The sequence below is a fragment of the Orcinus orca genome, chromosome 2, assembly GCF_937001465.1.
Source record: "Orcinus orca chromosome 2, mOrcOrc1.1, whole genome shotgun sequence".
Taxonomy (NCBI): Eukaryota; Metazoa; Chordata; class Mammalia; order Artiodactyla; family Delphinidae; genus Orcinus; species Orcinus orca.
In genome coordinates this window covers 114,188,483-114,216,079 of record NC_064560.1, presented here as the reverse complement: position 1 = coordinate 114,216,079, position 27,597 = coordinate 114,188,483, and the positions used below count along the sequence as shown (strand labels likewise).

Below are 27,597 nucleotides of genomic sequence, written 5' to 3'. Positions count from 1 at the left end.
TTTAAATAACTGTGGATCATTTGATTATATCAAAGTCCTAATAGATGTTTAAATTATTAGTACCACTATAGTACCCTGCAGGCAGCAATGCCTACATGCTTTCTTTCTTGAAAAGCATTTCGTCTAAATTATACACACTTTCAGATAAATAAATCAACAAAATTACAACATCAGCTTTGTTCAGAAAATATAGAACATCCTTAAACCAAATGCTTTTGCTAAGCATGCTAGAAGAAAGGATCCATGTTGAACACCCTTCTTCTGAGTTGTTACTTACTTTTTAAATGACATATTTGGAGAGTAAAAGACATTCAGTTACATCAATGCACAATGTGGCCCTAAATTACTAGTGGGTGAATTAGGCTAAATTCTTAGACGCACGCATTTTACAACCACAATCAGGTTGTTTTATCGGTATTTAAGTTAGAGAGCTAAAAAAGAAAAAAAAAGAATCTAAGTAACAATGATGACTTAAAAAGTCCTAAACAGGTAAGTCACACTACCAAGGCACTACTTTTTCAATGTGCTGAAACAGAAATTTCTAAACGTATTGTGTGAAAAACAACTACTGCAAAGTCATTTATATCATAAATTGCAAATCCAAAATACCACTAGTTCTACAATATGCAAATGTACCATATAATTTCACTTTAAATTACTCTCATTTCCTTTTTCCACTGGACTCCAAACAGGAAAGAAAATGAAAGAGTACAACTCAAGAGTTGAAAGAAAAAGAAAACGCAGGAACCTCAATCAGATCTGCATGACTCATGTTGTGTCAATTGCAAATTTCTGATTTCAAGCCTTTAAAAAAAAGAAACTTCAAGGACCCTTCAAATTATGTTCAAGTCAGATGCTTGATTAGACAATTGAATCACTTTACTGGACTTCATTTTTTTTCTTGATTCAGATCTCTTCTCTTGCTGCCACAAATATGTTTGTTCAATATAAATGGAGTGATGAAGATTGACCTTTCTAGCTGAGCAGCTGGCTGAACAGGATTTTAAATGGTATGCTTAGCATTTTACTCCACTCAATTTAAGGCAAAAGGAAGTGAAATAAAAGTGCATGAATGACAGATCCACATATCTAAGTTTTATTCTAGGAATTTTTCTTTTTAAGATGTCAGGGGTAGGAGTTTTATTAATTAATTTTTTTGCTGTGTTGGGTCTTCGTTTCTGTGCGAGGGCTCTCTCTAGTTGTGGCAAGCGGGGGCCACTCTTCATCGCAGTGCGCAGGCCTCTCACTATCGCGGCCTCTCTTGCTGCGGAGCACAGGCTCCAGACACACAGGCTCAGTAGTTGTGGCTCACGGGCCTAGTTGCTCTGCGGCATGTGGGATCCTCCCAGACCAGGGCTCGAACCCGTGTCCCCTGCATTAGCAGGCAGATTCTCAACCACTGCGCCATCAGGGAAACCCTTATTCTAGGAATTTTGGAGCCTCTGTCCCACTCCTTCTGACAAAGCATCTCACATCAGGGTGAGGTATAACCAGAAGTGAAACGTTGAACTACTACCATGAGAAGCTAGGGACGCCATAACAGAATTAGTAGTGGCTCTGTCCTTTAAGAATTGTCCCTATCTATTTTCCTGTTCTCGGAAAAAAAAATTGGACAGAAGGAAAAAAAAGAAATTGTTGTGCCCTTAAACCCTGCCTAGTACCTTGACTCATTCCAGTGTCTTCTCTCTGATTTTCCATCCAATAGCACCAAAATAAGACATCCATTTCCTTCTTTTATACCTCATAACCTGACAAAAAGCAGTCTTGGAAACTCACTATTCTGGATATTGAAGACCACACATATTATACTTTCAGCATTTTGTAATATTTTTACTCTCCCTAATTCTCATCCCCCCTTACCCAGTTACTGTATACTCCTAACTCAACCCATCACTCACCCATTAAAATCATAAGTATAGGAGACTATGTCTAACTGCCTGAGAAATTACATACTCAAAGCAGCCCTCAAAAACAAATTTCCATGAATATCTAATGAAAAGGAGAAAGAGCCTATATTTATGAAATTTCTTTTAGACCTGTTACCTGATTTTCATTCAATGCTAGCATGTGAGCAAGTGCTAATTTGCCTAGCTGATAGGAAGCTGAGTCCAATCGTTTATTCACAGCAGGCACAATGCTAGAAGCTAAGGATGCAGAGAAAAAAGACTCTTTATTCAAAGTCAAACTTTTCATTCAAAGACCTCAAAGTCTAGTGGAAAAGAGCCTCATAAGCCAACAATCATAATATTGTAGATGTGTCATGATAGGTGTATGTCCAGAGTGGCATGGGAAGACAAAAAAGCATACACCAAATTCAAGTCTAAAGAATCGTGGAAAGTTTCTCAGACAAGGTGGCATTTGAGATTCAAGTCTGGAGAGATCCTTAGGAGGAACAGGGGTGGGAGTGGGGGGACACGGCGTTCTACTTAGAGGAAAAGACACAGCAGTTCAGGGCATTCTACTTAGAGGAAAAGACACAGCAGTTCAGGGAATTCTCTGGCGGTGCCATGGTTAGGACTTCACGTTTCCACTGCGGTGGGCATGGGTTCCATCCCTGGTTGGGGAACTAAGATCCCACGTGCCATGCAGTGAGGCAAAAGAGACACAGCAGTTCTGTTTGGGACGATGAAAGAGTTCTGGAAATAGACAGTGGTGATGGTTACACAATATTGTGAATGTACTTCATGCCACTGAATTGTACATTTAAAAATGGTAAATTTTATGTTATATATATTTTATTAAAAATTTTTTAAAAGACACAGATGTCTGAGAGAGTAGAAACACCAAATAAGGTATCTATAGAGAGACTGAGTGGCAGGGAAAAGGATGGAGCTGTATCAAGGCTAGACCCTAAAGGGCTATGTGTTCCATGCTAATGGAGTGTGGAAGCTAACTCAGAAGAGGAGAAAGACTTGGAAGCTTCATGAATGATTAGGAGGCTATTAATATAATCCAGATGAGAAATGAAGGCCTGAACTCTGGAGAGGCAGTGGAGACAAAAAGGATTAACAGATTTCCAAGACTGAAAGACAAAAGAAAATTTGGAGGCTAAACGTGAGCGATCGGGATGAGTCTGGAATGCCTCAGGTTTCTGACTGGAACAAGGAGGCAGATGATGATGCCATTCACCCAGAGAGCGAAAGCAGGTGGACTGGGGAGCACGGTAACTTCTGCTGTGATCTTCCAAGTCTGAACCCTTGTGAATAAAGGATGAAGACCAGCAGTTAGAGGAATTGCAGGATTTCTTAAGTAGGTCTGTAGACTTTTGCAACAAAGCCCAGCTCTGTGGAGGAAGCCACTTTTCCCCACCTCTGAAAAGAACATGCAATTCTCTGGCACACCAGAATTAAGGGATTTGATAGACTCATGCTGAATAGAGGCAGCTTCTCTGTCAAGGCCCTGAGGTTCTCAGCAGTACCTTCAGTGAGGCTCATCAAGGGTAGCATCTATCAACAAGGGTGAGCCAAAGATGAATCATATGGCACATTTAGGACTCTCAGAAATAACTGGGAGCTATTACAGGATAGACCAGAATCTGACAGGCTGGTAAGAAGGAAAGGGCAAGATGGGTTATTATCATTGGGAGAACATAAAAAGGACCTGTTTCATTCTTCCAGGCTACTGAGGCCTGGAGCTTACCAGTTAATACACATTTTAGAAAAGTGATACCATGTTACTCACTAACCCATCTGTAGACCACTCTTGGACATTCAGCAACATGGTGAGCATCTATGTCATAACATTCTTCCATAACTTCAAACTTAAGGCTAAATAGTATCTGAGAATATATCATGATTTATTCAATCAGTCCCCTATTGTTAGACATTTAAGTTTGAATGGAGCTTTTCAAACTATTAAATATTAAATCCATCATCACCAATTAAGCACATTTTCATGACAACTAGGAATACCTAAGCATTTTGTTTGAAGATTCTTTGTCCATAAAATTCTCTTTGGATTTTTGTTTAAAAAAAAAAACAACTTGTAAAAAAAAAACCCTATATAACCAGCTAAAAGAATACAAAGCAATTTACCAGCCCTGATTTTATAAGAAGAAAGTAAATTGCTCACTTGTGGAGGGGGTGTTAATTTTATCAAGCCACTAGCGTACCATATTGCACAATGGAAGAGGCAGGTAATTTGCTAAAGGACACCCTGGTGGCACAAAAGAATAAATACATCTCTAGTAAGTAAACCATGTGCTCTTTGTCAGCAGGATCAAATGTATTGTTTTTTATCTCCTTTACCATCCCATGGATACTTATTGGTCCCTTCCTGAGTTGGCAACACATGTAGGCAAAGACGCCTCTACCTGTGCCCATGCTATTCCTTTTACCTGTAATGTCCCACGGCTCCCCCAATTTCTTTTCTTTTCTTTTTTTTTTTTATTTATTTTTGGCTGTGTTGGGTCTTCGTTGCTGCACCTGTGCTTTCTCTAGTTGCCGCGAGTGCGGGCTACTCTTCGTTGTGGTGCGTGGGCTTCTCATTGCGGTGGCTTCTCTCGTTGCAGAGCACAGGCTCTAGGCCCACGGGCTTCAGTAGTTGTGGCACGCAGGCTAGGTAGTTGTGGCTCGCGGGCTCTAGAGCGCAGGCTCAGTAGTTGTGGTGCACGGGCTTAGTTGCTCCACGGCATGTGGCATCTTCCCAGACCAGGGCTTTAACCCCTGTCCCCTGCATTGGCAGGCAGATTCTTAACCACTGTGCCACCAGGGAAGCCCTCCCCCAATTTCTGTGCCCAAACAGCTCCTACTTATTATTCAAGACAGTTCAACTGTTACTTCCTCTAGAAAGTCTACCCTGACCACTCTCATGCTGAGCCAAGTGTCCCAAAGTATCCTGTCTATACCTCTGAATACTTAGCACAGTTTATTATGGTGATTTGATATTCACCCACCTAATCATAAGCCTGTTTAGGCTAAGACCTTGGCTTTCACTGTAACACCCTCAGGGTCTAGCACATTGCTTCGTTAAATGATTGCCAAAAAACATGTTAGGACTTAAAGAGCACCACAAAGTCTCACCTGCATATCAATACTCTTACCCACCAGTAATGCTTTCTATTGAGAGTAATTGAGCAACATGCCTAGCTAAAAAGGTTATGTACAGTTTTCTAATAAAATAAAACACAATAATTTTACAATGCATAATCATTGCTGTGATGCATGGTAATTAAGCAAACAATAAGTGATGGTATAACTTACTACCACTGGTAATTTCCAGGAAGGCACTGGGATGGCATACGGTGATCAACTTCTTTCTCCATCAGAGATGGGACTGATCTTAACTAGTTCTGCTTCTATTTAAATGTCCCAAACTCCAAAACTGCCCTCTACTCCACCATACCTTCCCCTCCTTCTACACACTCTCCACTACAATGATTATTTTCTCTGGAAATGGGATTCAGCTGAGAGACTGCTTTCTGTGAATTTGTAATGAACTGTCTGTCACCTTTAGGAGCCTCATGTTCTGCCATTCCTTCCTGGGATTTTTAGGTAGAGACACTTTCTTAAAGGGTTATAAGAACCTCAGACTCCTCTTTTCCTTCCCTACTTGAAGTGTCTTTTTTTAGTAAATAGGTGCAATAGGTTGAGTGGTATGAATGAAGAAAACCTGTCCTGCCTCAAAATCTCTCCCTTAGATTACAAAGCGTTTCCATCATTTACACCTTCATTTAAGTTAACAAATAAACACATATACACACACCTCCTGCCACCAAAAGCAAACAAACTAAGCAAAATAGGTTTATTGGTCACTTAGGTGGTTGAAAGAAGCTGACAATTAATCATACTGGAGGAGAGTTTCGAGGGAAAGTGAGGAAGAGGAGGAGCAGTGGGAACTCTTTTTTTTACATCTTTATTGGAGTATAGTTGCTTTACAATGGTGTGTTAGTTTCTGCTTTATAACAAAGTGAATCAGTTATACATATACATATGTTCCCATATCTCTTCCCTCTTGCATCTCCCTCCCTCCCACCCTCCCTATCCCACCCCTCCAGGCTGTCACAAAGCACCGAGCTGATCTCCCTGTGCTATGCAGCTGCTTCCCACTAGCTATCTACCTTACGTTTGGTAGTGTATATATGTCCATGCCTCTCTCTCACTTTGTCACAGCTCACCCTTCCCCCTCCCCATATCCTCAAGTCCATTCTCTAGTAGGTCTATGTCTTTATTCCTGTCTTACCCCTAGGTTCTTTATGACATTCTTTTTCTTAAATTCCATATATATGTGTTAGCATACGGTATTTGTTTTTCTCTTTCTGACTTACTTCACTCTGTATGACAGACTCTAGGTCTATCCACCTCATTACAAATAGCCCAATTTCGTTTCTTTTTATGGCTGAGTAACATTCCATTGTATATATGTGCCACATCTTCTTTATCCATTCATCCGATGATGGGCACTTAGGTTGTTTCCATCTCCAGGCTATTGTAAATAGAGCTGCAATGAACATTTTGGTACATGACTCTTTTTGAATTATGGTTTTCTCAGGGTATATGCACAGTAGTGAGATTGCTGGGTCATATGAAACTCTTGTAATGAGGCGGCAAGAGAGCGCTGGCGATGAGAGAATAAGGGATGACAACAGAAAGAGGAAGGAAACTGTGTGGAGCCCAAAGATTCACTTCGAATTTCAGTCTACAGCTGCCCAAGCATCCCTCCTTTCTTTCCCTCTTTTCTAAAAGCCAACTTCCAGGAATTCCCTGGTGGTCCAGTGGTTAGGACTCTGCACTTCCACTGCAGGGGGCACAGGTTCGATCCCTGGTTGGGGAGCTAAGATCCCACATGCCGCATGGCACGGCCAAAAAAAAAAAAAAACCAGAAAGAAAATGGGGACAATACCACCTGCTCTCAGACCAAGAGAAGTTAGGTGATTGCCCAGGAATACATTAACATTACCTCATCAGTCTAAGAGATGCACTTAAAATACAAGTCCAAAGTTCAATCTTCTTCACCATGATTGAAATATTTCAGATTGAAAGTAAATTCTGGTACACAAATGTTCATAGCAGAACATAATAGCCAAAAAGTGGAAACGATCCAGTGTCTGCCAAACGATGAGTAGATGAACAAGATGTAGTATATCCATACAATGGAATATTATTCAGCAATAAAAAGGAATGAAGTACAACAATGTGAATGTACCTAATGCCACAGAACTGTACACTTAAAAATTGTGAATATGATAAAATTTGTATTTTTTATGTTTTACCACAATTTTTTTTTAAAGAAATGAAGTACTGATACAGGCTACAAGCAGGTGAACTTTGGAAACATTTTGCTAGTAAAAGAAGTCATTCACAAAAGGCCACATACTACATGATTCCATTTGTATGAAATTTCCCAAACAGGCAAACTCATAGAGATGGAAAGTAGATAAGTGGTTGCCAAGAGCTGGTGATAGGAGGGAATGGGGAGTAACTGCTAATAGGTAACGGGTTTCTTTTGGGGGTGGTGAAAATAAAAATATAAAGTGGAAATAGACACACAACTTTGTGAATATTCTAAAAACCAGTGAACTGTACTCTGTAAAAGGGTGAATAGTATGGTAACTAAATTATGTCTTTTATATTTCACTTTTTAAAAGGCAAATGCTAGTAAACAAAGTGTGCTGATATATATCTGGGACATTTAAGAACATTTAGAAAGTCAGGATTAAGGTAAGACCTCAGAAAGTGCATAAATGATCTATTTGTATATGGGAAAACAGCAATAAGTTACAAAGCACAAACACGACCAACATCATGAAACTAACAACAAACACATTGTTCAGAAAAAAAGTAGGATTGCCAAGATGCTAACTAAATCCACATGAAGTAAAACATCCAAGTGTTCATTCTTAACCAGATCTGAAAGGGAAGAAAGTGAATGTCTCATGAACAGAACTTTTGCAGGGTCTCACGTTAGGGTCAAAAGCTGCTGTCTCCCTCTCCTCTCCACTGTGCTAAGATTTTTAACAAGGCCTCTTCTCTTGTTGCATGGGGTGAATGTGCAGCTGATTAGAGGCCCTGAAGGTTGCCTAGTCAAGTGCCTCCACTTCATGTCATAAGAGCCAAATTAAATGTCGACAGACATCATTATCCATTTTTAACCCCACATTCTCTATCTCTGCCTTTCTTCCAGCAAGAAGTCTTTCAAATCTGCATGCTCCATTTTATGCTGCTCCTTAACCTGGGCACCGTCTCTTAGGAAAGCAAGACAAGAGGCTTCTCTATCTCCTGCTCCTCACTATCCTCTCTACCTTTCATTTCTACAGCCTCACTTCCTTCCACACAATGTCTACCCACCCCCATCATGTTTTCTTTGGTTTCCCGGAACATCCTTCCTTACTAGTGCATGTATGTGGTGGTCATCTTAGCAGATTGCGAGAAGACAAGTCCAAGATTTTTCTCATTTCATCGTCTGATATAATAGTCTACTAATGCACTTCCAAATGATGATCTAGCCTGAGATTCCAGCACTTGATCACGGTACACTCTCTTTGTGTACTGATTATTTTTGTATCTTTAAGCACACTTTTTTGGTTATAGAAAAATATACTTTTTCTAACTTTTATGGATTTGTTTAACAACATTTACTGACTACTCACCATGTTTGAAGCACATATTATTGGTCATTCTTTGCAGATTCAGAATTATTCTTTAAACTAAAATCAGCCTACATTATTGAAAAAGCAAGAAATAAGTGCTGGTGAGGATGTGGAGAAAAAGGAATGTCCCTTCATGCACTGTTGGTGGGAATGTAAACTGAAGTAGCCACTATGGAAAACAATATGGAGACTCCACAAAACATTAAGAACAGAATTACCATATGACCCAGCTATTCCACTTCTGGATATTTATCTGAAGAATACAAAAAAATATTCAAAAATATGCACCCCTATGTTCATGGCAGCATTATTTACAATAGCCAAGATATGGAAACAACCATATGAATGGATAAATTTATCCATTTATGATGGATAAATAAGATGTGGTATATATCAATGGAACATTACTCAGTCATAAAAAGGAACAAAACAGTTATCTGTAGTGAGGTGGATGGACCTAGAGTCTGTCATACAGAGTGAAATAAGTCAGAAAGAGAAAAACAAATACCATATGCTAACATATATATATGGAATCTAAAAAAAAAAAATGGTCATGAAGAACCTAGGGGCAAGACGGGAATAAACATGCAGACCTACTAGAGAATGGAGTTGAGGATACGGGGAGGGGGAAGGGTAAGCTGGGACAAAGTGAGAGAGTGGCATGGACATATATACACTACCAAACATAAAATAGATAGCTAGTGGGAAGCAGCCGCATAGCACAGGGAGATCACCTCGGTGCTTTGTGACCACCTAGAGGGGTGGGATAGGGAGGGTGGGAGGGAGGGAGATGCAAGAGGGAAGAGATATGGGAACATATGTATAACTGATTCACTTTGTTATAAAGCAGAAACTAACACACCATTGTAAAGCAATTTTACTCCAATAAAGATGTTAAAAAATAAAATAAAATAAAGATGTGGTATATATATACAGTAGAACACTACTCAGCCATAAAAAAGATAAAATCTTGCCACTTGTGACAATATGAATAAAGCTTGAGGGTATTATGCTGAGAGAAATCAGATGGAAAAATACAAATATCATGTGATTTCACTTGTACATGGAATATAAAAAACAAACAAATAAATGAAAATAAGTGAACAAACAAAAACAAACACATAGATACAGAGAACAGAGTATTGGTTACCAGAGGGGAAGGGAGGTTAGGAGGTGAGAGAAATGGGTAAAGGGGATCAACAGTATGGTGACAGATGGAAACTAAACTTTTGGTGGTAGGCACGCTGTAGTGTTGAAATATAATATTACAAACCAATGTTGCCTCAATAAATAAAATTTTAAAAGAAAAAAAGCAGCCTTAATAATGGAGAAAGGTATGCATGTGTATGGGAAATCCCTCTACCTTCCTCTCAATTTTGCTATAAATCTAAAACTGCTCTAAGAAAAAAAGAAAAGTCTTTCAAAAATTAGCCTAAAGATCAAAGATCATATATGAAACTCGACTGTGACAATCATAAACAGCATCATACAATAATAAAAATTAACAGAATGCTAGCCTATTCACTAGCAGGATAAGGGCTACAGAAAGTAAAGTTTAAAATTTAGTTCATATTTTGATGGATGCATAGAAATAATGGATTTTTCTGCCCAGCATAACTGCTTTCTAACTTTCTGGGTCTTGGTGGGAGATACTGTAGAAACTGAAAACATCAGACACTCACTTTCCTAGCCTTCCTTGCAGCTGGAATACAGCATATGACTCTGGCTTGGCCACCCAAACACTTCTACCCTGGACCTTGACTCTGAAGCTGTGACAGTGAAGAAGGAGGGACCAAAGAGAATACATGCTGGTGGCAGACACAGGCAGCTAAGACAGTTGCAGCACCAATATCAAGTGTACAGGGGCAGAAATGGCAGGAATGTGACACTGGTACCTAGTTTCCGGTATCCTTGGTGACAGTGGGGCAAGTTGTGGCATCAGAGACAGAGACAGCAGTGTCTTTTCCAGACAGGCTCTACAGTGTTATTCTTGGTTCTGGGTGCTCTCTAGCTTCCCTTGCTGTTGTCCATTTTCCAAACCTGCTTTGTATCCTCCCTATAAGTTTTCTGAGCTGTGTAATGTCTTATCAATAAATTTCTCTTCTGTTAAAATCAGCCAAAGTCAGTTCTGTTGCTTGCAAGTAAGAACTTTGATACAATGGGCTAATGGCTGGCAGGTAGCAGATATTAATCTAATTCCCGTAAATTAATATTTGTTGAGGACCCTCTCAGTATACCTTACACTTTTTTGGTCAGATTTAGTGGAGTACAATACAATTTACAAAAAGTAAAATTCACCTTTTTTAAGTAATGTGCTTTGACAAATGTTACAATCATATAACCACTATCACAATGAACATACAGAATGTTTCCACCATCTAGAAAAGCTGCCTTGTACGTTTTTAGTCAATTCCTTCTCCCAGACCCCAGCCCCTGATAATCACTGATGTGATTTCTGTCCCTATATTTTTGCTCTTTCCAGAATGTCGTATCATAGAATTATATAGTCCAAAACCCTTTCGTGTCTGGCTTCTATTACTTAGCAAAACGCATTTGAAATTCATCATGTTGTTGCATAAATCAATGGTTTGTTCCTTTCTATTGCTGAGTACTATTCCATTTTATGGCTGTTCCACAGTTTGGTTATCCATTCACCAGTTGATGGATATCTGAGCTCTCTCCTACAGCAACCTTTTTTGAAACATAGAAATTTATCAAATTAGTTATACTCTACCTTCTGGAAGCTTAAATGGCTGGAATCTTAGGACAAAACAGAGGAAATATGGTATTTTCTCTAGCATAAAACGTTTTATTTTTAAAACTGATATATGCTCAGATGTATATTTTTTCTTCAAATATCTCCTTTTGGCGCATTTATGAAAATAAAGACAGCATCCCTCCCAATTTCCAAGAAAATTATAAGAAAAGTTCTTCAGGGGAAAAAATTCAACAAATATATATATGTACATTTTTGTTTCTCCTATGCCTAGCAGTATCATTATAGCAGGATGCAATAAAAAGCAGAATGTTACTTCAGTAACACCTTCTCTCTTAAATTAACTAGGTTCCTAACTCGACAGCAATTCCAAGGCTGTTTTCATCTTGTGGTAATTCATCCTATAGGAGAAAAAGCATTCTCCTAATCTATTTTCATGACTCTCAAGTTTATGAACATATGGCCTAAGGCTGTTACAATCCATTTGACCCCTAAGTATTAAAACAGATACAGTTAATATACGTTTCAATATGTAGAAGAAATACTGGCTCAGAAAGAAAATCTTAACACTTCTATGTGAAACAAAGAATTCTAACCCTAATTCTGCTGATGCGGTTTGGACATAAACACTGACCTCTCCACTTCTACTTCCCTCTGGTCATACTAAAAATAAGCATCCTTGTCAAGACTTGTCAAGATTCTAATATGTCTTGGAATGCTTTTTGAGATTTTCAAAATTATAGATTTGCTTAACCCTATTATTTTGTGGTCATTTTGCAAGCATATTTCCCAAGCACATGGATTCCAGTCAAAGACATTGATCATAATTAAATGTAATTTAAGGTTAAAAATAATAAAATTAAAATCCCCAGATAATCAGGGTACATATTTATACCCATACTAAGGAAAGTCAATTTATTTCACTTAAAATAACTAGTATTGGTGAAGTAATACTATTCTGGGTCTTAAATTATGGAGATATTATCCAATATGTATAAAATCAGGGAAAGCTAGATACTGCAGCATTCAATAAACCGCAGAAATGAGATCTTGAACTTGGTTATATCACACTTACTACTTGAGGCAGGAAATCTTCCTGCCATGTTACAATTCTACTGTAAAATGTAACATGTATTTGCTATATTTTGTTTTATATTTGTTATATGTGACTTATCAAAGGCCACCTTGACCTTTAACAAAACAAAGTAAACAAAGGAATTGAAATCCACTCTCTACCCCACAAGCTAACCATTTTTTATATAGTCTCAAACCTAATATTCAAGTTCCCCCTCATTTTCTTTACTTCTTAAAGAAAGAACTTGGGGAATTCAAAGGAGTAGAGAATAACAGGGTTTCATAATAGTAGCAACTGCAGCAATGTTAGTGATAGAAATCTTCAGCTGGATGGGAATAATTTCAACCTTCCAGCAACCTGGGGTACCCAACTCCAGCATGGCTCTGGAAATGAATGAAGATACTTCAAGAACTACCAAATTTGAGCAGAAATGAACAGATGAGATCTTATTTGCATCTACAGTTATAAACACAGCTAAGCTTTCTTGTCTTTACATCTTAAAATTTCACCACATTGCTATCTGTCCATCAAAATGAAATGGAACACTTGCTTCTTTCTAAAGTTAGAAGACAGTTTAAGCAAAGTAGAAAGTGAGTTGAAGATGAAAGGTAGATTGGGGTAGCTAATAATATAAAAACAAATTCTGAACGATGTCCAAAAGTTAAAGGACACTGACAAAAGCAGAGATGGTTTTACCAAAGATGATGGAGGAATTTACAAGTTTAACTTTTGATTCAATGATTAATTTTGTAGATTATAGTCATACTACACTTCCCTAAGAGAAGAATAACTTAAAATATTTATTTAAAATATTTTAAGAAATAAATTCTACGGGTGCTCCCAACCCAGAGTTCTCAGAACATTTAGGAATAAAGATGTCCATTAAAGCCACTACCAGTAAAGAGAATAATAGTGATAATCTATGAGGTATTTTCAATATTTCAAATAGCCCAGTGAAAATTCTATATTGACTCAAGATTTCTTTGTATTTGGCTATTCATAATGATCAGAAATTCTAGTTGGCATGTATATATGTCCTTCATTAATTAAAATGGGAAAATTTAATTATTAGTAAATATAGTTTAGTGGTTAAAAGTCTTTGAAAAGTAATCCATAGGAGGACAAATAATAATGGAGTTCTGTTTATCTGTCCTGATAGGGTACAACTTCTAAATCAAATAACCATCATAAAACTGAAGGGGAAAAAAGTCATATTTCTAATGTTTTAAATCCCTTCTGAACCTCCAAGCAGAGTGACCTGATAGTCAAAGATTTCAAAAAGGTTTAAATCATATCTGATACAGTTTGAGAGAAGCTCATGGAGTTAATATTACTTCCCTGAGTCTTCCTGGAAGACAAGGATATAAGATATAAAATTTAAATCCTCCATAATCACAACACCCAGAGATAATAACCATCAAAATTTTGATGTATAACCTTCTGTAATAGGCTGAATAATTGCCCCCAAAGATATCATTTCTAATCCCTGAAAATGTTACTTTATTTGGAAAAGGTCTTTATAAGATTGATTAAGTTAAACTAAATTCAGGAGATCATTTTGAATTATCCAGGTGGGCCCTAAATGCAATCACAAGTGTCTTTATACAACAGAGGCAAGAGAGATTACACACAGAAGAGAAGGCAGCATAAATGAGACTGTAGTGATGCAGCCACAAGCTAAGGAATGCCTGCAGCCTCGAGAAGCTGGCAGAGGCAAGGAACAGATTCTCCCCTAGAGCCTCTGGAGGGAGATACAGCCTTGTCAACACCTTGATTTCAGCACAGTGATACTAATTTTGGACCTCTGGCCTCCAGAACTATGAGAGAATAAATGCTTGTTGTTTTAAACCACCAAGTTTGTGGTAACAACAGCAGTCACAGGAAATTAGTGTATCTTTTGATATTTTTCTATAGTTCAGATTATAATACACATTTAAATTTTTATAAAATTATCTTTCAAATTATCAGATCCTTGTATACATGATTAACTCTATTATTCTATCTTCTGACATACCATAATTTACTTAACCATTCTTCTATTTTATATATAAGTTTAATTTTTTCACTCTTATAAATAATGTTCTAATGAACACCTTAGTATAAATATTATTTTCCTGTATTTTTAATCATTTCCTTGGGAGAGTGACCTAGGAATAAACTTGCCAATCTTTTCAAAAAAGACTGCACCAATTTAAACTTTTACTCAGTGTATTCTTACCATAATTGAGAATTATTTTTTAGTTTTTGCTAACTTAAATCATAATACCTGGCATCTCATTTTAATTTATAGTTTTTTGCTTATGAATGAAGGTGAAGTAAACATTTTTCACATGTTTATTAGCCAACTGTAATTCCCAACTGCACTGTCCACTTTGTGGCATTTACCCCATTGAGCTATTGGGTTATTTTTTAGTGTTTATATGTGGAGTTTTTATTATTATTACTAAGGATATAAATCTTTTACCATATTAGCTACAAAGTTTTCTCCTGAATTTTTGCTTACCTTTTAGCTTTTGTTTTTGATGTCTCTGACATGAAGAAAATTTTAATTTTCATGTGATATATCTTTTGATCTCTTTCTTTTATTTTTTTCTTTGCAGTACGCGGGCCTCTCACTGCTGTGGCCTCTCCCATTGCGGAGCACAGGCTCCGGACGCACAGGCTCAGCGGCCATGGCTCACGGGCCCAGCCGCTCCGTGGCATGTGGATCCTCCCGGACTGGGGCACGAACCCGTGTACCCTGCATCAGCAGGCGGACTCTCTACCACTGCGCCACCAGGGAAGCCCTGATCTCTTTCTTTTTTATTTCTTCCATTATCTTTATGCTTAGAAATCTCTCCCCATGCAAAGATTAAACAAATATTTCTAATTTCTTCTAGTGACTCCTATTACTGCTAATTTAGAAATTAAAGTTTTTCCAAAGTGAGAAATTGCTTTCTGAGTTTGCTTTTATCTAAACTCAGATATTTCTGAAAATCAATGAATCATTCCAACTGAAGCAAAGACCAAAGGTTTAATATCTTTCGGCATTTTTCAATCCAATTAACTCCTTAATTTGTAATTTTTTCCTAATAAATCTGTCTTTACCAATTGGACTTTTCAATATAATAATAAGTAGACAAACGGGCCGACAGGTTTCACTGCCAAGCAACTGGTATGGACTGCCTAGGTGCACTGGATTAAGAAAAATGCTCAGCAGAGAAGAGTATCTGCATTACTGACAATGGTCCAAGAAGGAGCGTACAGCAACAATGCTCTCTTCCCCAGACACCTGGATCCTGGTGGCCCTGACTTTCTTCTTCATTCTTCATCCTCTGTACTTGGCCTAGTGCCTAGCATATAAGAGATATTTATTGAGTATTTTATGGGTGACAATGATATCCATTCCAAGTCCTCTCTCTCTGAGGCATTCTAAGCACTTTAATGAGGCATAGTACTAATAAGATTTAACTTCAAATTTGTAGTTAAGTCACTGAAAGTCCATGTTCAACAAAGCAGAACACTGATCCTATTTATCCTCTGTTCTAAGAAATCTGATGCTAATATCAATTAACAGTTCCATCTTCTAATCAAGTAAAGTGACTAGAAACTCTATTGCCAATCAATAATAGATAAGCAACTCTTCATTAAAAAGGGGGAATAATTTACTTAACTACTAGGACAACTGTTAGAATAAATTAAATTATTTGCACTGAGAAAGCACACCTCTTGCAGCAAGAGAATGAATGCACTAAACAGAATTGACCATGACTTAGTTTATACAGCTGTTTAAACATAAGTCTCATGCTGAGTGATTTCTCAATTAAGAGGAAATTAATGTTATAATGCAATTAATATCTTTTTTTTAATCTCTAAAACTTTGAAGTCCACACTGTGTATGAGGATCCTTCTGAGTTTAAAGTTCTTTCACACATAGAAGATCACTCATTTGATTAAGTTCTCACAAGGACTAGTGGGAAAAATCACATGCATACAGACTTGCTCACTGCCAAATTAAAAGGAATTTCAGAATTCTTGTGTTTGATTTTTGTGTGTTAGAGCCAGTTTTATTTTTGGTGGCAAACACAACGGAAATTATAATAGTAATGACAAGAACAGTTAATTTGGTGTAAAACCTGTTTTTTTAAAACAGCTCCACTATTTGAAAGTGAGCATAAACTGTATCTTTACTGCCCAATCAGAATCCAGGAATCAATTTAAATGTATATGGGAATTAAGAGTTCAAATTGTAGGTGCAATTATATTTAGAGGCTGGGACAATGCAAAGAACTGGAATTTACTGATTTCCCCAAGATAGTTCATGTCTGATAATCCAGATTTTACATTTACTCCACCTCTACCCACCCTTTTTCTGATTCCCTCCTAGGTGCTGATCTTAATGCCCTAGTTCCTCTTCTGCCAAGCCGACTAAATAAGTGCTACTCCATCATACACTCACCTGCTGCTACAGGCCTCCTTTACTTCAAAGGTTTCTCCTCTCCCTGTTGTTCCTTGATCGATACCATTTCAGGATCTCCTAGGCTACTCCTCCCTATCACTTACTACTTCAAATTGCTCTATTTGATCTCTCCTGTGCTTCCATGTAATCATGGCCAGAGAACTCACGTGGAAAATGCATGAGCCCTGGATGAGGCAGCTTTCATTTTATTCAATAGAAATTGACAAGTATAAAACATATGTACCTAATAAACCACTTACTTCTGTGTTACACTTGAACTTACTCTCTTCAACTCCAATTACTCCAGGCTTCCTGAAAGGCTTTAATCATTTCTTATACTCACCTTGCATGTACTCCTTCAGGACACTCTACATCCTTTGTCTCCCATCAAGAAAATATAAAATGGGGCTTCCCTGGTGGCGCAGTGGTTGAGAGTCCGCCTGCCGATGCAGGGGACACGGGTTTGTGCCCCGGTCCGGGAAGATTCCATATGCCGCGTAGCGGCTGGTGCGTGAGCCATGGCCGCTGAGCCTGTGCGTCCGGAGCCTGTGCTCCGCAACGGGAGAGGCCGCGGCAGTGAGAGGCCGGCGTACCACAAAAAAAATAAAATAAAAATAAAATTAAATTAAAAAAAGAAAATATAAAATGGTCCCTTAGATTCTCCTCCATTCCTCCAGACCCTACAGGAAAATTACCTTTAACCAAGTGATTCCTTTGGAACTGGAATCCCCCAAAAATATTTTGAGTAGAAAAGACCCCTTTTTAAAAAAATCCCTGAGACCTAAGATCATCATGTAGAAGGGGGAGTTGAGAGAAATGAAGTTCCTAAGAAAATAGAGTTGAAAGGAGGGAAAGGGGCTGGCAGAGAGCTGCTGAGAACAGTTATCCTGAAAATATTCAAGCACACATCTCCTCCAAGTAAATGTAGGTGTAATATGAAGCCACTCCAGGACCTGCTGTGTCAGATTTTATAGGGGTTTACTTGACAGCAGCAGATTTCTGGAGACCCTTGCTTGAGACAACTCATCAAAATATGTGAGTTCCAATACAACACAATGACAAAATGTGGAATTTTTTTAGCCAAAAATATGGTAACTATTTGTATATAATTTCTGATAATACCAAATCTAGACTATCTGAATATACTTTTTTTGTGTGTGTGTGTGGTACGCGGGCCTCTCACTGCTGCGGCCTCTCCCGTTGGGGAGCACAGGCTCCAGACGCGCAGGCTCAGCGGCCATGGCTCACGGGCCCAGCCGCTCCGCGGTATGTGAGATCTTCCCCGACCGGGCACGAAGCCGTGTCCCCTGCATCGGCAGGCGGACTCTCAACCACTGCGCCACCAGTGAAGCCCTGAATATACTTTTTAAAAATATGGTAACTATAGCTATTTCCCTATTTATATATAGTACTAATACTCCTTTCATGTTATAGAAAAAAAATACTATCATTACTGAAACACATGCAGAGGTGGAATATAATATTCAGTCTTTTGCCTATTGCCTTGTATATAGCAGCTACAGGCCCTTTTATGCCTGGAGAGAATACAGGATTAGTGTATAAATTTTCCCTTCTGATTTTTAAATATTACTTTTGGAGGTTTTCTTCTCAAATACAGATTTCCCAAAACTTGCTTTTCCCACCATTTTTTAAGACTACCTAATTGTTCTCAGCTGTCTCTTTAAACATGGAAATAAATCTCCATTTTCCCAAGATTTTTCCCTTTCAGTAGAGTTGAGAGTCCTTACATTTACTGTCAGTCTCTTTTTGGCCCCCAAAGCATTTCGAGGCCCAGGACCTCTTGCAAACAAAGCAGGCTGTCTTTGACCCCTGTCAGCAACTTCTGATGGAGCTTATGCCCTTAGATAAACCACTGGCTTTTGTCTGCTATTCCAGAAAGAGTTATCTTACCTAGCTGGTTATACAACACCTTTACCATGAAAACTAGGTTGAGTTATGTATTACTTTACATATGATTTTTCATTTAACAACAGGATTTGCTACAGATTTTCATGAATAGTTCATTTAAAAACGCTTCCATTTACAATCAGTTTTTTTAGAAAGTCATCTATTCTGTGACTCAAGATATACCTATATTACTCTAGCTGATAATGCTTTAATTGATATATTCTATTTATGTTGCTATGTTAAAAACACACACACACAACTATTAAAATCTACAGTACTCACAGCTTGGTCAGGAGATACATGCCTACAATCAGAAATGTTTAAGAGCCCACAAAGATGCCCTATAGCCCTAAGCAGAAGAACCTGCTCTTCTTAAAATACGTTAATGCACATTTTTTGTGTAAAACATCTAAACACAAAATACACTGTTATCACAAAATTGTGACACTTTTAGAATACAATTTAATGTATACATGAGTGAAAAATATGAAAGCTGCATTATAATTCCCGCCATAATTAAGTCTGATAAGTGATATTTTAGAGAAGTCATTCTACTGGCAGCCAAATTACTGATCAAGCTGTTCAAACTGCCCGATTTTGCTGGTTATGAATTTCTCTGATCTACTTAGTATTCAACACTGTAAGCTTTTGGTTATAATTGCAAGGCTGTATTTAGGGACCCAGCATTTTTGTTTTTAATATACTATGGAGCATACAATAATGCACACTGAAAATGCTGGCCCTGTAGTATTTTTAGAAATTAGATTTCTCTAGGCCAAGATATGATTTTCCCCTACATATGAATGATTACAGCATATGCCAACCTTTGAATTCTCAATGAGGAATTCAACTGGCACAGGCACCTTCATCTACTCCCTCCCAGGCTCTGTTTTCCCAACCCTCAGGAAAGACTGTCATGAACAAAATAACCCTAGAACATCATCACTGAAAAGAATATTCCTTAAATGACTATCTGTTGCCTTTTAACACAGTATCCCTATATATAATTTTTCTTTTTACTGAAATATAGTTGATTTACAATGTTGTGTTAGTTTCAGGTATACAGCAAAGTGATTCAGTTTCATGTACATCTATACTTTCTCAAACTCTTTTCCATTATAGCTTTTTACAAGATATTGAATATAGTTCCCTGTACTATAAAGTAGGTCCTTTTGGTTTATCTATTTTAAATATAGTAGTGTGTATCTGTTAATCTCAAACATGTAACCTATATATCCTTTTTATTGAAGTACACAAATGGTGTTTTCTAAAATACAAAGTATAACGTAACCCAGTAGTAACTCTAAATAAACCATGAACACACTAGTATTTCTATTCCTTTGCTTTAATTCAGAATTAAATTCAGTGACTTTTTAAAAACTAGCCTCTAATTTTAAAAAATGAAATGTTTTGTTACTTTAAAAATATTACTCCAAATGATGAAGGCAAGCCTAACAAAAATCATAAATAAATCTCCTAACAATGAAACAGTATTTCATGCCAGATATGACTGTTCTCCAAGATATTCATTTGTATCAGTAATATTTAAAATATACAACTTTTTAAAAATTAACTTGAATAAAAAGAAATAAGACAGACAGTGGCCACTCAAAATGACTTTGAAAACCCTCTGGTAAAATTCTGTTCTCTTAACCAGGAAGAAAAAGAAACAACACTACAATTTACAACTTCATCAGCTTCAGATATCAGAAACGGAAAATACTTCCATTTCACCAACACAGAAGAAAGTTGTTTCCAGTGTCTACGGTTTCTGAAGACTGACAAAGACCCTTAACTCCATCTAAGACACAGAAGTCAGATCAGCAAATGAAATCTCTTTTTGTCAGTATTGGGGGAGTTGAGATATATGATTCCACCATTCATCTCCACAAACTAAATCTTGATAAGGTATCATGAATTCCATTACAAACCAACAAATGGGCATGACCAAGGCAAAAGTATATTAGGTGTCAAACACACCTAAAGGAAGCAGAGAGCCCAGAGAAAAGGCAGTAGTACTAGAAACTCTACAACCATGAGGAAGGGAAATTCAATACCAAATAAGAAAACCTACATGCAGTTTATAGCTTTAATACTTCAGCCAGGCTTCTTAAGCTAAATATCTGTAAAAAATTAAAAAAAAAACAACTCATCTTGTCCTTAAGAAAAAACTAACACAGTCATCTTTTCTAATAGACAGCAGTGAGAAAGGGTCACCTATTTGAAAGAGAAAGAAGACGACTAAGGACAGAGCAGAACTTCCCCCAGAAACTAGAGACATGTGACAGAGGCAAAAAGAGTGCAAATTATAAACAAATGGGGCCTAATTAAACTTAAAAGCTTTTGCACAGCAAAGGAAACCATAAACAAAATGAAAAGACAACCTATGGAACAGGAGAAAATATTTGTGAATGATGTGACCAACAAGGGATTAATTTCCAAAACATACAAACAGCTCATACAGCGTAATATCAAAACAAAAAACAAAATAACCAACAATAACCCAATCCAAAAATGGGCAGAAGACCTAAATAGGCATTTCTCCAAAGAAGACATACAAATGGCCAACAGGCACATGAAAAGATATTCAACATCACTGATTATTAGAGAAATGCAAATCAAAACTACAGTGAGGTAACCCCTCACACCAATCAGAATGACCATCATTAAAAAGTCTACAAATAATAAATGCTGGAGAAGGTGTGGAGAAAAGGGAACCCTCTTACACTGTTGGTGGGAATGTAAATTGGTGCAGAAACTATGGAAAACATTATGGAGGTTCCTTTAAAAACTAAAAATAGAGCTACCATATGATCCAGCAATCCTACTCCTGGGCATATATCTGGAAAAGACGAAAACTCTGATTCGAAAAGATACACGCACCCATATGTTCATAATAGCACTATTTACAATAGCCAAGACATGGAAGCAACCTAAATGTCCATGGACAGATGAATGGATAAAGATGTGGTACATATATACAATGGAATATTACTCAGTCATAAAAAAGAATGAAATAATGCAGCAACATGGATGGACCTAGAGATTATCATACTAAGTGAAGTAAGTTAGAGAAAGACAAATATCATATGTTATCACTTATATGTAGAACCTTTAAAAATGACACAAATGAACTTATTTACAAAATAGAAATAGATTCACAGGCATAGAAAACAAACTTATGGTTACCAAAGGGGAAGGGGGGTGGCGGGATAAGTTAGGAGTTTGAGATTAACAGATACATACTACTATATATAAAATAGGTAAACAAGGACCTCCTGTATAGCACAGAGAACTACATTCGATGTCTTATAATAACCTGTAAGCAAAAGAATCTGAAAAAGAATAGATATATATGAAACTGAATCACTCTGCTGTACATCTGAAACACATTATAAAACAACTATACTTCAATTTAAAAAAAAGAATGCAAGTAAATTGTGGCCAAATATCAGGAAGAAAAACCACTTTAAAAACCTTGTATATCACAATTCTAAAAATTATTATTTATAATAATACTATAGCTGAGCAATACTTTAAAATTTACAAAGTACCTTATATGTTTTTCTTATTTTTTTCTCTCCTCATATGACTCTGGGAAGTAGCCTGGGCAGATATCACTGTCATCCTTTCTAATTGAATTTTTTAAAAAAATGAAAAAGTCACAGAAGTGACTCATTCAAGGTCACAGAGGTAGTATGAAGCAGAACTAAGATTTGACTTTAAGTTTTCTGAATCCAAATATGATGCACCTTTCACAATACCATTATTAAATAAAACTTCTACTCAAATCCACCAAAGGCATTCTAATAAAATTCTGCTCAATCTAACCATGCACTGCTTACTCATCAGTCCTGCAGCCAATCTCAGAACTATCAATAGAGAATTGCTTTCACACTCTAGTAATTTCTAGAAAAACCTCAATAAAGGAAGGATTTCAGAACTGAATGCTTCTTATAAAATATAACTTATTCTAACCATTATGATTGCGCCTAATGAATTCAATTTTACCCTTTCAACATTGATGAGCCACTGCCGGTGTTTGTCAAAACTGATAAGAAAATATAATGTCTGTTTCCCCAAGGCAAATCCCTGCTTGTTCCGTCACCTATTTCCATAATGTATTGTCATTTGTAACCTCTGACAGTAGTGCCACATTTTCTACACCACTTAGAAACCAAGCACATAATTTTAAAAGGTTTTGTACTAGAAACTGGTTTCCTAAAGAAAAAAAAACACTTCCTTAGTGCAACTAACTCATGAAAGATGACTTAGTTTCTATGTACTATTTTTCAGCATAACAGAAACTTGTTTTTTTAAATACTTATGATTTTAATAAATCTTGATGATGCTTTTTATCATAATTCTTCCATAGGCCAACAAATACTAGAATTTTATTTATGACAAGATAATATAATGTAGAATAAAGATCACTGGATTATGAGCCTCCTCCAAACTAACTATATGAGCTTAAGTCAATTTACCTCTCTTGGTCTCAGTTTTGTCCTCTAAAAAAGAGAGTGAGTTCATTAGCTTTCAAACATTATTTTTTTCACAGAGGTTATCTTTTTTCTAGTGACGTGTTACATGGAAATTCAATATAAAAAATGATAAAAGTAGAGCTCTTCTGGTCAGGGAACTCAGATCCACACCCAATCAGAATGCTCCTCAGTCCCCTAACTCCCCCAGCCTCAGACAGCCCATGAGGTATGTCTGAAGAACACTGCATAAAAACCAGTAATGAACTCTTTCATGTTTATTGTGACTCCCAAAGTCTAGTATTTCATGAATTTTATGTCCCATAGCATATGTCATTAGAAAAATGCAAATGAAAATTTCAATGAAATACCACTACACTATCAAAATAGTTTTTTTAAAAAAAAAAGACTAATAATACCAAGTGTTGCTCAGGATTTGGAGCAACTGGAACTCTCATTTATTGCCAGTGGGAATGCAAAATAGTACAACCACTTTGGAAAACGGTTTGGCAGTTTCTTATAAAGGTAAACACACACTTATGTACAACTAGTAACTCCATTTCTAGGTACTTACCCAAATGAAATGAAAACCTGTATGCAAATATCTTTTACAGCTTTATTCGTAACTGCCAAAAATAGAATTAACTCAAATATCCATCAGCTGGTTAACAGATAAACTGTGATCTATCCATACAATGGAATAGTACTCAGCAATGAAAAGGAACAAACTGCTGATACATGCAGTAACATGAAGGAATCTCAAAAGCATTATGCTTACGCTGAAAACTACAAAACATTGTTTTAAAAAATCTAAATAAATTGAAAGACATTCTATGTTCATATATTAGAAGACTTAATATTGTTAAGGGGATCGCAACACTCCCCAAATTGAGCTACAGATTCAGTGCAATTCTTATCAAAATTCCACCCGGACTTTTTGCAGAAATTGATAAGCAAATCCTAAAATTCATATAGAAATGCAATGGATTAAGAATAGTCAAAATGATCTTTTTTTTTTTTTTTTTTGGCTCCGTCGGGTCTTAGTTGCAACACGCGGGATCTTCGTCGCGGCATGCGGAATCTTTCCTTCCACCAGGCTACATTCTAGTTGTGGCGTGCAGGTTTTCTCTCTCTAGTCGTGGTGCGTGGGCTCCAGAGTGCTTGGGCTCTGTAGTTTGCAGCACGCAGGCTCTTTAGTTGAGGCACGCAGGCTCAGTAGTTGTGGCATGGGGGCTTAGTTGCCCCGCAGCATGTGGAATCTTAGTTCCCCGACCAGGGATTGAACCCACATCCCCTGCACTGGGAGGCGGATTCTTTACCACTGGACCACCAGGGAAGTCCCCAAAATGATCTTTTAAAAGAACAAAGTTGGGGGCTTCCCTGGTGGCGCAGTGGTTAAGAATCCGCCTGCCAATGCAGGAGATACAGGCTCGAGCCCTGGTCCGGGAAGACCCCACATGCCATGGAGCAACTAAGCCTGTGCGGCACAATTACTGAGCCTGCACTCTAGAGCCCACGTGCCACAACTACTGAAGCCCACGTGCCTAGAGCCCGTGCTCCCAACAAGAGAAGCCACCACAATGAGAAGCCTGCGCACCACAAAGAAGAGTAGCCCCTGCTTGCCGCAACCAGAGAAAAGCCCGCATGCAGCAACAAAGACCCAACACAGCCAAAAATAAAGCAAATAAAATAAAATAAATTAATTTTTTAAAAAAAGAACAAAGTTGGTGGATTCACTTCCCGATTTCAAAACTTACCACAAAGCTGAGGTAACCCAGACAGTGGTGTGGTACTGGCATATAGATAGATCAATGGAATAGAAGAATCCGGAAATAAACACATACGTTTATGGTCAATTGAGCCTCAACCAAAGGGACCAAGATAATTTGATGGGGAAAGAATAGTCTTTCCAACCAAAGCTGCTGGACAACTGGATGTCAACATGTAAAAAGTATAAATTTAGATCCCTATCTCATATCACACACAAAAATTATCTCAAAGTGGACCATAGACCCAAATGTAAGAGTTGACACCACAAAACTCTTAGAAGAAAATACAGGAAAATTTTCTGGGGTTAGGTCAGTGATTTCTTACATATGACACCCAAAGCACAAGCAATAAAAAAGATTGATAAGTTGGACTTCATCAAAATTAAAACCTTTTGTGCTTCAAAAGATATCATCAAGAAAATGAAAAGACAACTCACAGAATAGGAGAAAATATCTGTAAATCATCTGTCTGATAAAAGACCTGCATCCAGAATATATAATGAACTCTTACAACTCAATAATAAGGACAAGCCATTTTAAAAATGGGCAAAAGTGAATAGATGTTCCTCAAAAGAGATATGCAAATGGCTAATAAACTCATAAAAAGATATTCAGCATCTTTAGTCATCAGGGAAGCGCAAATTAAAACCACAATGAGATCCTACTTCACACTCATAGAATGGCTATAATCAAAAAGACAACAGTGATGATTGGAGAGGATGTGGAGAAACTGGAGCTCTCATGCAGTCACTCTGAAAAACTGTTTGGCAATTCCTCAAACGTTAAACATCAAGTTACCACAGAACACAGCAATTTCACTCCTAGGTATCTATCCAAGAGAAATAAAAACATATTTCCACACAAGAACTTGTATACAAATGTTCATAGCATATCCAAGAGAAATGAAAACATATCCACACAAAAACTTGTACATAAATGATCATAGCATTATTTTTAAAAGCCAGAAAGTGGAACAATGCAAATTTCCATCAACTGATGAATGGAAAAACAAAATGTGATATGTCCACACAATGGGAAACTATTTGGCAATAAAAAAGAAGTACTAATATAAGTTACTACCTGGATGAGCCTCAAAAACATTATGCCAAGTAAAAGTTACAAAAGACCATATATAGTGTGATACCATTTACTTGAAATGTCCAGAATAGGCAAATCTATAGACAGAAAGTAGATTAGAGTTTGCCTAGGGCAGAGAGTTGGGAAGAGGGAGTGAAAGTTACAAAAGACCATATATAGTGTGATACCATTTATTTGAAATGTCCAGAATAGGCAAATCTATAGACAGAAAGTAGATTAGAGTTTGCCTAGGGCAGAGAGTTGGAAGGAGGGAGACTGGAAATAGGGTACTGCTAATGGGTACAAGGTTTCTTTTGGAAGTGATATCAGTGTTCTAAAATTAGATTATGCTGATGACTGCACAACTCTGTAAAAATACTAAAAACTGTTGAATTGTACACCTTAAACAGATTAACTTTATGATATATAATTTGCATCTCAAAAAAGCATTATGCTAAGTGAAAGAAACCAGATTCAAAAGATTACATATTGGGCTTCCCTGGTGGCGCAGTGGTTGAGAGTCCGCCTGCCGATGCAGGCGACACGGGTTTGTGCCCCGGTCCGGGAAGATCCCACATGCCGCGGAACGGCTAGGCCCGTGAGTCATGGCCACTGAGCCTGTGCGTCTGGAGCCTGTGCTCCGCAACGGGACAGGCCACGACAGTGAGAGGCCCGCGTACCGCAAGAAAAAAAAAGATTACATATTGTATGATTCTGTTTATATGACATTGTGGAAGAGGCAAAACCATAAGGACAGAAACCAGATTAGTGGCTGACACAGATCCAGGGAAGGGGGAAGAGACTGACCACAAAAGGGCACAAGGTTCGAATTATAGGGGTCCCAGAAGAAGAAGAGAAAAAGAAAGGGACTGAGAAAATACTTGAAGAGATTATAGTTGAAAACTTCCCTAATATGGGAAAGGAAATAATCAAGTCCAGGAAACACAGAGAGTCCCATACAGGATAAATCCAAGGAGAAACACGCCAAGACACATATTAATCAAACTATCAAAAATTAAATACAAAGAAAATATATTAAAAGCAGCAAGGGAAAAACAACAAGTAACACACAAGGGAATCCCCATAAGGTTAACAGCTGATCTTTCAGCAGAAACTCTGCAAGCCAGAAGGGAGTGGCAGGACATATTTAAAGTGATGAAGGAGAAAATCCTACAACCAAGATTACTCTACCCAGCAAGGATCTCATTCAGATTTGATGGAGAAATTAAAACCTTTACCGAGGGGCTTCCCTGGTGGCGCAGTAGTTGAGAGTCCGCCTGCCAATGCAGGGGACACAGGTTCGTGTCCCGGTCTGGGAAGATCCCACATGCCGCGGAGCGGCTGGGCTCATGAGCCATGGCCGCTGAGCCTGCGCGTCCGGAGCCTGTGCTCCGCAACGGGAGAGGCCACAACAGTGAGAGGCCTGCATACCGCAAAAAAAAAAAAAAAAAAAAAAAATTCAAAGAACTGTACACCTATAAAAGAATGAATTTTTAGTCTATGTAAATCAAGTACTGACTTTTATAAAAGGCAAGTTTACATTATAGAA

At 37.6% G+C, this 27,597-nt stretch overlaps 1 protein-coding gene and 1 non-coding gene across 3 annotated transcripts in view; one reads left to right on the top strand and one right to left on the bottom strand.

Annotated features, from left to right (window-relative positions):
- Positions 1-27,597, bottom strand: part of FRMD5 (FERM domain containing 5) — a 340,548-nt gene that overhangs the window by 297,028 nt on the left and 15,923 nt on the right. The window lies entirely within an intron of this gene.
- On the top strand, positions 6,699-6,771 carry TRNAG-UCC (transfer RNA glycine (anticodon UCC)). The gene has a single exon. It is a non-coding gene; the product is annotated as a tRNA-Gly (tRNA).